The following is a 10,867-nucleotide window of genomic DNA, read 5'->3' on the forward strand; positions in this document are numbered from 1 at the left end:
TGCTTGAGTCAGTAACCAGGAACTGTAGCATAACCAAGTTGACACATGAAACTCTAACCATCACTCAGATGCCAGCTGTACCAGTCTTGATGGCCTGTGAAATGCTGCCTTGCATAATGAATGTGTTAAGTGAATTCCATGCAGCATCTCAGCTAATCCTCAAAACATCCCGAGAGGCAAGTATCATTCCTGTTCCTATTTTACAGGTAAGGGAACAGACTCAGGGAGGCAAGACCTTTCCAAGGTCATGTGGTCTGGCTGGGGCAGTTCTGGAAGCACCTATGAATCTCTTCCTGTTAGCCTTTCCTATCTGTGTCTTGAGTCTTCTCGTGGAATTCAGGGTCCAAACCAGTGTGACGCAGAGCATGTTCCTGTCAACTCTGGTCCTCAGTTTCCTCCTTTGTGAAGTGGCTTCATCCCTCCCTGCCTGTCTGGGAATAAGGTGGAGGAGAGGGTGGGATGTCTTTCTGGGACCGCTTTCTCTGGCCTTTGCTGCCATCTGGAGGGTTTGCCAGAGGCAGTCCCTTGGAAGTCAGGTGAGAATTTGGAGGTAAAGTGCTGAGGACCAGCCGGATGGGGAGAGGGAGCTAGTGCGTAGAGGAGTAATTCTGAGCCCATGAAGAGAAACAATGCAAACCCAGCGGCTCTTGTCCCCGACTGCTCCTCAGCCCCACCCAGGCCCCTGAAGAGCCCTCAAGGATTTCTGGGCGCTCCGGAGGTGGTGGGGTTTCCGCCCCGGCTGGAGGCTGCCGCCGGCCTGGGCCCCCAAGGATCCTACCGCTCCCCACCCCAGTCCGGCCCTGGGCCCGCCAGGATGCCCAGACTGACAGAGGATCCAAGGGGACTTCTCTCATCCCATCTGGTCACCAGACGGACAGATCTGCAGTGCGACTCAGCGCCCCGAGGCGAACAGTCCGCCCAATCTCCACTGGGGAGGAGGAGGCCCAGGGCCCAGCAAACCAGGAGGGGAAGGGGTGACGCCCCGCGAGAGGGAAACTGGGGGTTTCCTCCACGCCCGTTCCCAGCCCTTCGGAATCCCCGCCCACCAAGCCACGCCCACTCCAGCCCCACCCCAGCCCGTCCCGACCCTTTCCAGCCCCGCCCACGCTAGGCTCCGCCCACCACCCGGCTCTGCCCCTTATCCCCGCCCCTCTCATCCCGCCTGCCTTTTATTCGCCCTGGTTCACCCCGGCTCCGCCCCTCCCGCGCCCAGCCCCGCCCCCGTCTAGCCCCACCGCCTCCTCCCAGGCGCTGCCAGGAGATGGCGCCGTGGAGCCGCTCAGGGACTCAACCTGGACCCCTGAAGAGAGCCGCGACACCCAGCCCTCGTCCTTTGATTCAGAAACCAGTTCGTGGAGAGAAAGGCCGGGTGAGTTGTATTTAGATGGACACGAAGCAGAGACGGGGGGTTGAGAGTCTGGTGGCCGCCCGCAGTACCCACAACAAACAGCTAGCCTGCCAGTCAATCCGGTTAACCTATCTGGTTATTCAGTCATTCAGTCAGTTAATCCAGTCAGTCAGCCATTCTAGACAGTCTCTCATCACTCTAGTAAGTCACTCTGTCAGTGAATCTAGTCAGTCTTTTAGTAAATCCAGTCAATCTAGTCAGCCAGCTTGTCAATCAATCCAGACATTTAATACAGTGAGCCAGTCAGTCATTCAGTCAGTCTAGTCAGTCAGTCAGTCAATTTAGTCAGCATATAGGTCAGTGCAGTCAGCCAGGTGTCAATCAATCCAGTCAGCTTGTCAATTTAGTCAATCAATTCAGTCAGCCTGTCAATCAATCCATTCAGTCTATTCAGCCAGCCTATCAGCCTGTCAGTCAATCCAGTCAGCCAGTCAGTCTAGTCAGCCTGTAGGTCAATCTAGTCAGTCAACTTGTCAATCAATCCAGCCAACCAATCCAGTCTATCTAGTTAGCTATCAGTCAGTCTAGTCAGTCAACCTGTTAAATCAGTCAGCCTGTCAGTCAGTCCAGTCAATCAATTAATCTAGTCAGTCAGCTAGTCACCCGGCCTGTCAGTCAAACAGTTTCCCCATTGGTCTTTTTTTTTTTTTTTTTTTTTTTAAAGATTTATTTATTTTATTTAATTTCCCCCCCTCCCCTGGTTGTCTGCTCTTGGTGTCTGTTTGCTGCGTCTTGTTTCTTTGTCCGCTTCTGTTGCCGTCAGCGGCACGGGAAGTGTGGGCGGCGCCATTCCTGGGCAGGCTGCTCTTTCTTTTCACGCTGGGCGGCTTTCCTCACAGGCGCACTCCTTGCGCGTGGGGCTCCCCCACGCGGGGGACACCCTTGCGTGGCACGGCACTCCTTGCGCGCATCAGCACTGCGCATGGCCAGCTCCACACGGGTCAAGGAGGCCCGGGGTTTGAACCGTGGACCTCCCATATGGTAGACGGACGCCCCAACCACTGGGCCAAAGTCTGTTTCCCTCCCCATTGGTCTTTTAATTCAGTTTCTCACCAGGCAGTCAGCTGGCCATCACTGTGCCCTACTCACCAGTTTCCTTGTGGGCTAGCCTTGCAATCATGAGGGTAAGGAGGGTCCATGGGGGTTGGTGAGGGGAGGAAATATGTGGAACTTAAGCCTTGGTTTTTACCTTCAGGATCTTCCAGGTACTTGGGAATAATGGTCAATAATGCTGAAAAGATACTGAGCTTGCATTTAGGGTCAGCACAGCAGGCCATGCAGTGGAAGAGGTGAGGTCCATGCTCTCAGGCAGAGATGGGAAACTGGGGCCTAGAGAGGGGTCCCTTTGTGAGGAAACTGGGAGAGGCTGTGGATTTGGCCTCACCTGCTCTCCTCTTTATGTGTGCATAGTGGTGACTGAGATCCTAGCCCTTCCAGGAGGCTCAGAGCCTGCCTGGAGACTGCATAACTGGTGAATGGTCTTGGTTGCTTCTGTTTGCCTTTGGGTGAACTGCTTAACCTTTCCAGGCCTCATTGTCACCATGCACATCTCTCAAATGGAGGAAACAATCTATGTAACCTGCCCCCCAAACCCTGCCCCTGCTCCATAATGTGGGTTGAAAATGAGACCATGGACATAAAGGCTCAGGTGTGAGGAGGTCATCAATAACCAGACTTTCTTGTAGCTTTCCTGAGGTGGGGGAGAGAAAATGGGACAAAGAAAACAGGAGTGGCCTGAGTGCCTGGGCTCTGGGGGAGACCATGGCTTGCTCTCTCCACCCATAGGAGCCTGGGCTTCTGGCCTTAGCTCTGATCCAGTTTGGCACATGACCCTGGACAAATCCTTACTCTTCTCTAGGCTTCTGAACAGTGAGGGACTTGGACTCCACGATCTCTAAGGCCCAAGGCATGAGTGGAAGGAAAATTCCTGAGGAGAGCATTCCCCCAAGGACAATGTGGGACTCTGACCTGCCACAGTGTGGGGCTCGGGTACACACCCTGTTGCTTTTTGACCTGGTAAATGGGAGGTTTGAAGTTCCTGGTTGTGTGCCCTGCCCAGTGGGAGGGTGGGTAGGGACTTGGCAGAGTGATAGCTGGGTCTTAAGGCTCAGAACTCCTCCCTTAGCCCAGTCTGGGTGGGCTATTGTGACCCTTGTTGGGAGGAGGGCTCTGCTGACTGCAGGGAAGTCAGGAAGGGGAAGGAGCAGGTCTCAAGCATACCTCAGGGACAATGGTCTTTCCTCTTTCTCCCAGGCTGGGTGCCCAGTTTACCTCATGTCCTGCAGCTCCTGGAAGGCAGAGATCAGAGCTTCTTATAGGGATCTGGTAGAATACCCCCAGGAGAATCTCCCCTGGGCAGGGCTGGGAGGAACCTGGAGAGATAGTTATTCATTCAAGGAGAATTTATTGGACATCTACCAAATGCCAGGCTTTGTGCTAGGCAATGGGAGCAGGGGGGCAGGAGTGACCTGTATAGACATTGCTCTAGGAGTGGTGGTAAAGTGAGACAATAAGAAAGTAAACAAATTGACTAAAGTGAAAATCATGGTATGTGCTATGAGGGTAGCAAAGAGGATGCTGGGAGAGACAATAAAGCAGGGTAATCTGGGAAGGCTCTCTGAAGATAGGACATTTAACCTGAGACCTGAGGGAGAAAGAACCAATCATGGGGAGAATCGGGTGGAGAGAATCCAGACTGAGGAAATAGCATTCATTCACTCACTCTCTCATTCATAAGTTCAATAAATATATATGCAGTTCTTATTGTGTGCCAGGTACTGTTCTAGCTTTTAGAGAAACAGAGATGAACAGTTTAAGGGAATTTTTTTCTCCCATGGAGCTTATTTTCTAGCTGAAGGAGAAAGAAGACAACAAACAAACAAACAAAAAGAAACAATTCTAGGGAGTGATGAATGCTATGAAGAATACAAAAACTAGATTATGGGATAGAAAATAACTAAGGATGAGGAGACTGTTGCAGACTGGATGGTATGGTAAGGCTACCCAGAGGCCTGAATGATGAGAAGGTGACAGCCACACAAAGTTTGGAGGAAAAGTGGTTTAGGCAGAGGGAGCTGGAAGTGGGAATGTGCTTAAAAGGTTTGAGACATATGGCTGGTGGGAGAGTGATAGGCAGCGAGAGGCAGGAAACAGATAATGAAGGGTGTGGTAAAGCTAGGTGAGGAGCCTGGATTTTATTAGAAGGCCTTGGGAAACTGATGGAGGGAATTTGGGTACAGGACGGGCACAATCCCTCTGAATGCTCTGAGCGTTTGTGGATTGAGGGTGTTTTAGTTTCCTTGGCTGCTCAAGCAAATACCATGCAGTGGATTGGCATAAACAATGGGACTTTGAAAAATTCATTATTTTGAGGCTAAGAGAAAGTCCCAATCATGGCATCATCACGGTGATGCTTTCTCTCCCAAGACTAGCCTTCTGGAGCTGGCTGCTGGCGATCTTGGTTCTGAGCTCCTCTGTCACCTGGCAATGCACATGGTGTCCACTCCCTGGTTTCTCCCTTCCTGGTTCCACTGATGTTTAGCTTTTAGCTGCTCCCTTGTAGCTTTTCTTCTGTTTGAATTTCATTCTGTTTATACAGACTCCCGTAACAGGAATAAGACCTGTCCTGTTTTGAGGTGGGTCACACCTTCACTGAAGTAACCTTATAAAAAAGTCCTACTTACAGTGGGGTTCACACACACAGGAATGGGTTAAGTTTAAGGACACGGTTTTATGGGGGTGCATACAGCTCCAAACCACCACAGAGGAGAGGGTGTGGGAGAGTAGTTGTGGAAGCAGTTAGGTGGCTATTGCAATAGTCCAGGCCAACATTATCTTGTCTGGACAAAAGCAGTAGCAGTGGAGATGGAGGCATGTGAACAGATACATTTATGGGCTTGATAGGACTTGGTGATTATGTGTGGGATAGGGGTGAAGAAAAAGGATGACTTCTTGGATTTTAGCTCCAGGTAGATGGTGATGCCATTGATTGAGCTGGAGTGGGTTGTGGGAGATACATTTTGGGGAGGAAAACAAGAATGCACTTTTGGACACCTTACAAATATTTGTCAGGTATCTAAGTGGAGATGACAACCTCCTTGTGCCCGGAGATCAGGGGAAAGGACTTTTCTAGAGATAATATTTGGCTCAGGGCAGGGGGCAGTGCTGGTTAGGGTAAGCAGTGGCAGTGTCACTCAGAGCTCTAGTGCTGAGCTATCCATTACAGTAGCCACTAGCCACGCATGGCTGTTGAGCACTTGAAATTGAGCCATGACGTTAAGTGCAAAATACACACTGGATTTGGAAAGCTGAGTACAGGAAAAAGAATGTAGGATATCTCACTGATATATTTTAAAATATGGACTACATGCTGAAATGCCAATATTTTCGATATATTGGGTTAAATAAAACAAACAAAAATTAATCTAAAAGCATTTAATTTAAATATTGTTAAAATTCATTAAAGTTTAATTTAGCTTCACCTGTGACTACAAGCAAGTTTAAAATTACATAAGTGGCTCACATATTTCCTTTTTTATATAAAAATAGTTATTTTAAAAGAAGTTTTAGATTACATAAATGTTACATAGAAAATATAGGGGATTCCCATATACTCCACCCCCTCCCCTTCCCTTACTTTCCCCCATTAACGACATCTTTTATTAGTGTGGTACACTTCACATTATATTTCTATTACTGTGCTAGAAAGTAGGGCTGGTGGCTACTGCTAGTCAGGGGCACTAGGTGGCAGCACTGATTAGGAAATCAACGGGCAGCTCTGTTCGGGGACCATCCCACATGAAACCCAGAGCGGCGGTTGTTGGCCTGGCTGTCTCTTGTTCCCTTTCCTGGCAACTTGTCAGAACAGGACTGCACCATACCCCTGTGGACTGAAGAAGAGGCAATAAAGTGACAGTCTGAACAGCTCAGGGTGGTGCTGGGACCTCAGAAGCTGAGTTCCCATCCCCTTTTATATCACCCCTGGCTGACATCTCCCTGGCAGGCGAGCATTTTCATGCCTTGGAAATATGCCAGCCGACTGCTGGGTAGTCAAGGCAACCAAGGCCATAAAGCTCACAGAGGCTAATTTATATGAAATAAGTGTAGCTGTAACCCACTTTCATCCATTACCATTCTAAACAGCTTGTTCAAATGGCCTTATTGTTTCCAGGTGGCAGAAACACTGCCACTGGAAGGGATGGGAAGAGCAGTGAGACCAATGGGGGGCGAGATCGAATTCACAACTTGTTTGGTATGCCTTTCATGAGCACCACTGTATGCTTGGCACTGTGCTGGCTGCTGTGGGTTGTTTATTGTGCTGTCCTCAAGGAACATTTGCCCCAACACATTAACACAGGGAGAAATGTGCAGTGATCCAAATGGAGGCACATAGTTCAGGGGAAGCAAAATTAACGCCAGTATGTGTGTGTAACCTTTGAGCTCAGAGAAGGTGGCAGGTCGCATCCAAGCAGAGGCTGTGGTGGGGAAGGGACAGAGTTTTTCAGGCACGTGGGACAACAGGAAAGGACCTGATGCATGAAAGGGCAGGGAAATTCATTTGGCTAGAACGGTGGGTCTGTGGAGTAGAGTCTTAGTGAATTGAAGTTGGTGTCGGATCATGGGAGGCCTTGATTTCCAGGTTAAGGAGATTGGACTTTAGGTTGTAGATACTTGGGAGCTATTGAAGGATGAAGGGTTCTGAGGATGGAGTAAACTTAGAAAACTGCCTCATTCTTTCTTAGAAAGAAGAAATTATATACCTGGGACTTTTGGTGCTCAGTGAGGAGGGTAGGGAGAGGAAAAGGAGCTTGTTTGAAGAAAGGAGGGAGATAAAACATCCTTTTGGGATTAGTTGGCCTGCAAATGGGACAGTGTGGTGCAGTGGCTAAAAGCATTGGTTTTGGAAATGGAGAGACCTGGATTTGAACCCTAGTCCTACCACTTTTTTTCCCACATACCATACAATTCATCCATTTAAAGTGTACAATTTGATGGTATTTGGTATACTCACAGTCGTACAGCTATCACCACTATCAAGTTTGCTTAAAAATTGAGATATAATTCATATACTATAAAATTCACTATTTCAAAGAGTACAGTTTGGTGGTTTTTAGTATTTTATTAAAATTGTGCAACCATCACCAGAACATTGTCATCACTCCAAAAAGAAACCCAGTACTCATTGACAGTCACTCCCTGTTTCTCCCTACTCCCAGCCCCTGGCAACTACTAATCTCCATTCTGTCTGTATAGATTTGCCTATTCTGGCCATTTCATATAAATAGAATCATACAATATGTGGGCTTTTGTGTTTTTTATTTTTTTTCACTAAGCATAATGTTTCCAAGGTTCATCCATGTTCTAGTCTTTATCAGTATTTCATTCCTTTTTAATAGCTGAATAATATTCCATTATATGGATATATCACCTTTTGTTTATCCATTCATCAGTAGATAGACATTTGGGTTGTGTCCACTTTTTTGGCTATTATGAATGATGCTGCTATGAATATTAGCATATTTTTTTTAGTGTATAGGTTTTTGTGGATATATGCTTTCATGTCTCTTGGACATATACCTAGGAATGGAATTGCTGGGTCATATACTAAGTCTATGTTTAATTTTCTGAGGAATTGCCAAGCTGTTTTCCAAAGAGGCTGCATCATATTACCTCTCCACCAGCAATGTATGAGGGTTCTGATTTCTTTCTTCTTTTTTTTCTCAGGTACTGGGGGCTGGGGAGTGAACCTGGGACCTTGTAAGTGGAAAGCTGGTATTCAACCACGGAGCCACATAGGCTTCCTTGAGTTGCTTTTTTTTTTTTTTTTTTTTTTAAATGCAGAACAAAAATAAACTTTATTCTAATACTGCATGAAAAGTTTTGGAGTAGGAAATGTTCTTATCCTACCAACCCAAAATTCTTACACTTGAGTTGTTTTTTTCATTTGTTTTGCTTGTTGTTTTTGTTTTTTCAGGAGGCACTGGTAACTGAACCTGGGACTCCCATGTGGGAGGTGGGCGCTCAACTGCTTGAGCCACATCCACTTCCAGGTTCTGATATCTTTATGTCCTCACCAATACTTGTTATTGTATGTTTAAAAAAAAAATTGTAGCTGTCCTAAAAGGGGTGAAATGGCATCTCATTGTAGTTTTGGTTTGCATTTTCCTAATATTCTGCCTTACTGGCACTTTGGCAGGCTGGCTAATTATTGACTGCAAACCCGTGAAGAAATCACTCCTTGAGCTCAAGGGAAGGTCAGTTCTAAGGCACTGCTTCTCTGCCCTGATTTCCTGCTCTGACACCTCTGAGGGCTCCAGGGGCACCTGTGGCTTCAATAGGCAGAGAGAGAAAAAGTTGCTGAGGTGGAGAGGGGAAGAGTAAAGAAAGAGTGCTCTGCCTGAATAGCAGAATGGGTTGGGAAACGTCCCTCGCTGTGATTTTTGAGGTAGAGGCCTGGTGTCTGCCTTGGTGAAAAAGTGAAAAAGGCAAAGCCCATGCAGGGTGCAGTAAGTTGAATAGTGCTCCCTTCCAAAGACCTGCCCCTGTAGGTGTGATGGTCACCTTACTTGGAAATGAGGTCTTAAAGCTATAAATAAGTTAAGGATCTCAAGATGAAGTCATCCTGGATTTAGAGTGAGTCCTAATCCAGTGACTGTTGTCCTTATAAGAGAAAGGAGATTTGACAACACAAGTACAGAGATACACAGGGGATGAGGCCATGTGAAGACGGAGGCAGAGATTGGAGTAGTCCATCTACAAGCCAAAGAACTGTAAGGATTGCCAGAAGTCACCAGAAACTAGGACAGAATCATGGAACAGACTGGTTCTCCCTCAGAGTCTCTAGAAGTAATTAACCCTGCTGACATCCTCATTTCAGATATCTGGCCTCCAGAACAGTGAAAGAATGAATCTCTGTTGTTTCCAGCCACTAAATTTGTGGTAATTTGTTACAGCAGCTACATGAAACTAATACACAGGGAGAGTGACATGGCCTTAATAGTCCAGGTCTTTTTTTTTTAAATTAAATTGTTTTTTTTTAACCTGCACGGTTTTCTTCAACAACTTTATTATTATTATTTTTAAAGATTTAATTAATTTATTTCTCTCCCTTTCCCTCCCCCCCAGTTGTCTGTTCTCTGTGTCCATTTGCTGTGTGTTCTGTGTCCACTTCTGTTGTCAGCGGCACGGGCATGGGCCAGCTCCACACGGATCAAAGAGGCCCGGGGTTTGAACCGCGGACCTCCCATGTGGTAGACGGACGCCCTATCCACTGGGCCAAGTCTGCTTCCCTTCTTCAACGACTTTAAAGACAGGATGGATATTATCCAGAGAATTTCCTCCTATATGACTGCAGCATAATTTGAGATTCTTTTGATCTAATCTTGGTGAAATCTACTCCAGGTCTTGTAAGAAAACCCTGCTCTGTGGGAATCCCTTAAAGGACTCTGAGGAAGAGCCAGACTTAGTTGTTTAACTTCAGTCTCAGCCCCCTTTCTTCCTCTGTGTCCCCATGCACCTTTTACACCTGGTTTAATGCCAGTTCTTGCCTCAGGCTTTGGGCCTTTCCTGCTGGCTGCTCCATTCCCAAGGAGTAACACTTGTGTCTTTGGGAGTTCTTCTTTGCACTGACAGATTCCTTATTGTTTGTTTATCTGGTTACTCCACTGTAGTCTCTGTTTACTTTGGTTTCACCTAATTCTTCTTTCTCCATCCTACTTGTTCCGGTTATCTCAGGTCCCTTGACCTCCAAAGTTTCCTAGCTGCCCCTCTTTGTCCTGGATAGACTGGTTGGCAAACTTTCCTATGTGGGTCCCCTCCTGTTCTGGAATAGGTGGAGAGAAGGGCAGGCGCCTGGCTGGCTGTTTTCCCCCAAGGCGAGGTGTGTTGGTGTGGCAGATGATTCACACCTTGTGAGGAAGTCTCTGGAGGACCCTGGCTGTGGAAAAGGAGGAGTCTTCCATGCCAAAACTGTCATGGTGGGAGATGGCAGTGATGATAATCTTCACGCCATTTGTGGGAGCCAACTCCCAGTCTGGTATGAGCAGAGGGTTTCCTTCCTTCTGCAAAATGATGCTCGCTTTCTCCAATCTGTCACTCATGGACTGACTCACTCACAACACATTTTTACTGAGTGCTGCCTGTAAAAGCACAGTACTAGGTTCCCAGATGAAAAGGCCCCACAATTGAGGCCCTCATAGTCTAAGGAGACAGAGAAATCAACACATCAATGCAAAATGATGAGATATGTAAAAATCAAGGAGTTTATGAAGGGCAGTGATAATGCAGCTGAAGAAGAAATCTTTCTGCCTTGAGAGAAAGAATAGGTAGCTTGACCTGCAGGGAAAAGGTGAAGTTTGATCTGGATTTTGAAGGAGGAGAGGAGATTTTCTAGGCTGACACAGAGGAGAAGGGTATTCTAGGTAAAGGACTCAGGGATTCTTTGCAGTGAACTCAAATCAA

The sequence above is a fragment of the Dasypus novemcinctus genome, chromosome 19, assembly GCF_030445035.2.
Source record: "Dasypus novemcinctus isolate mDasNov1 chromosome 19, mDasNov1.1.hap2, whole genome shotgun sequence".
Lineage (NCBI taxonomy): Eukaryota > Metazoa > Chordata > Mammalia > Cingulata > Dasypodidae > Dasypus > Dasypus novemcinctus.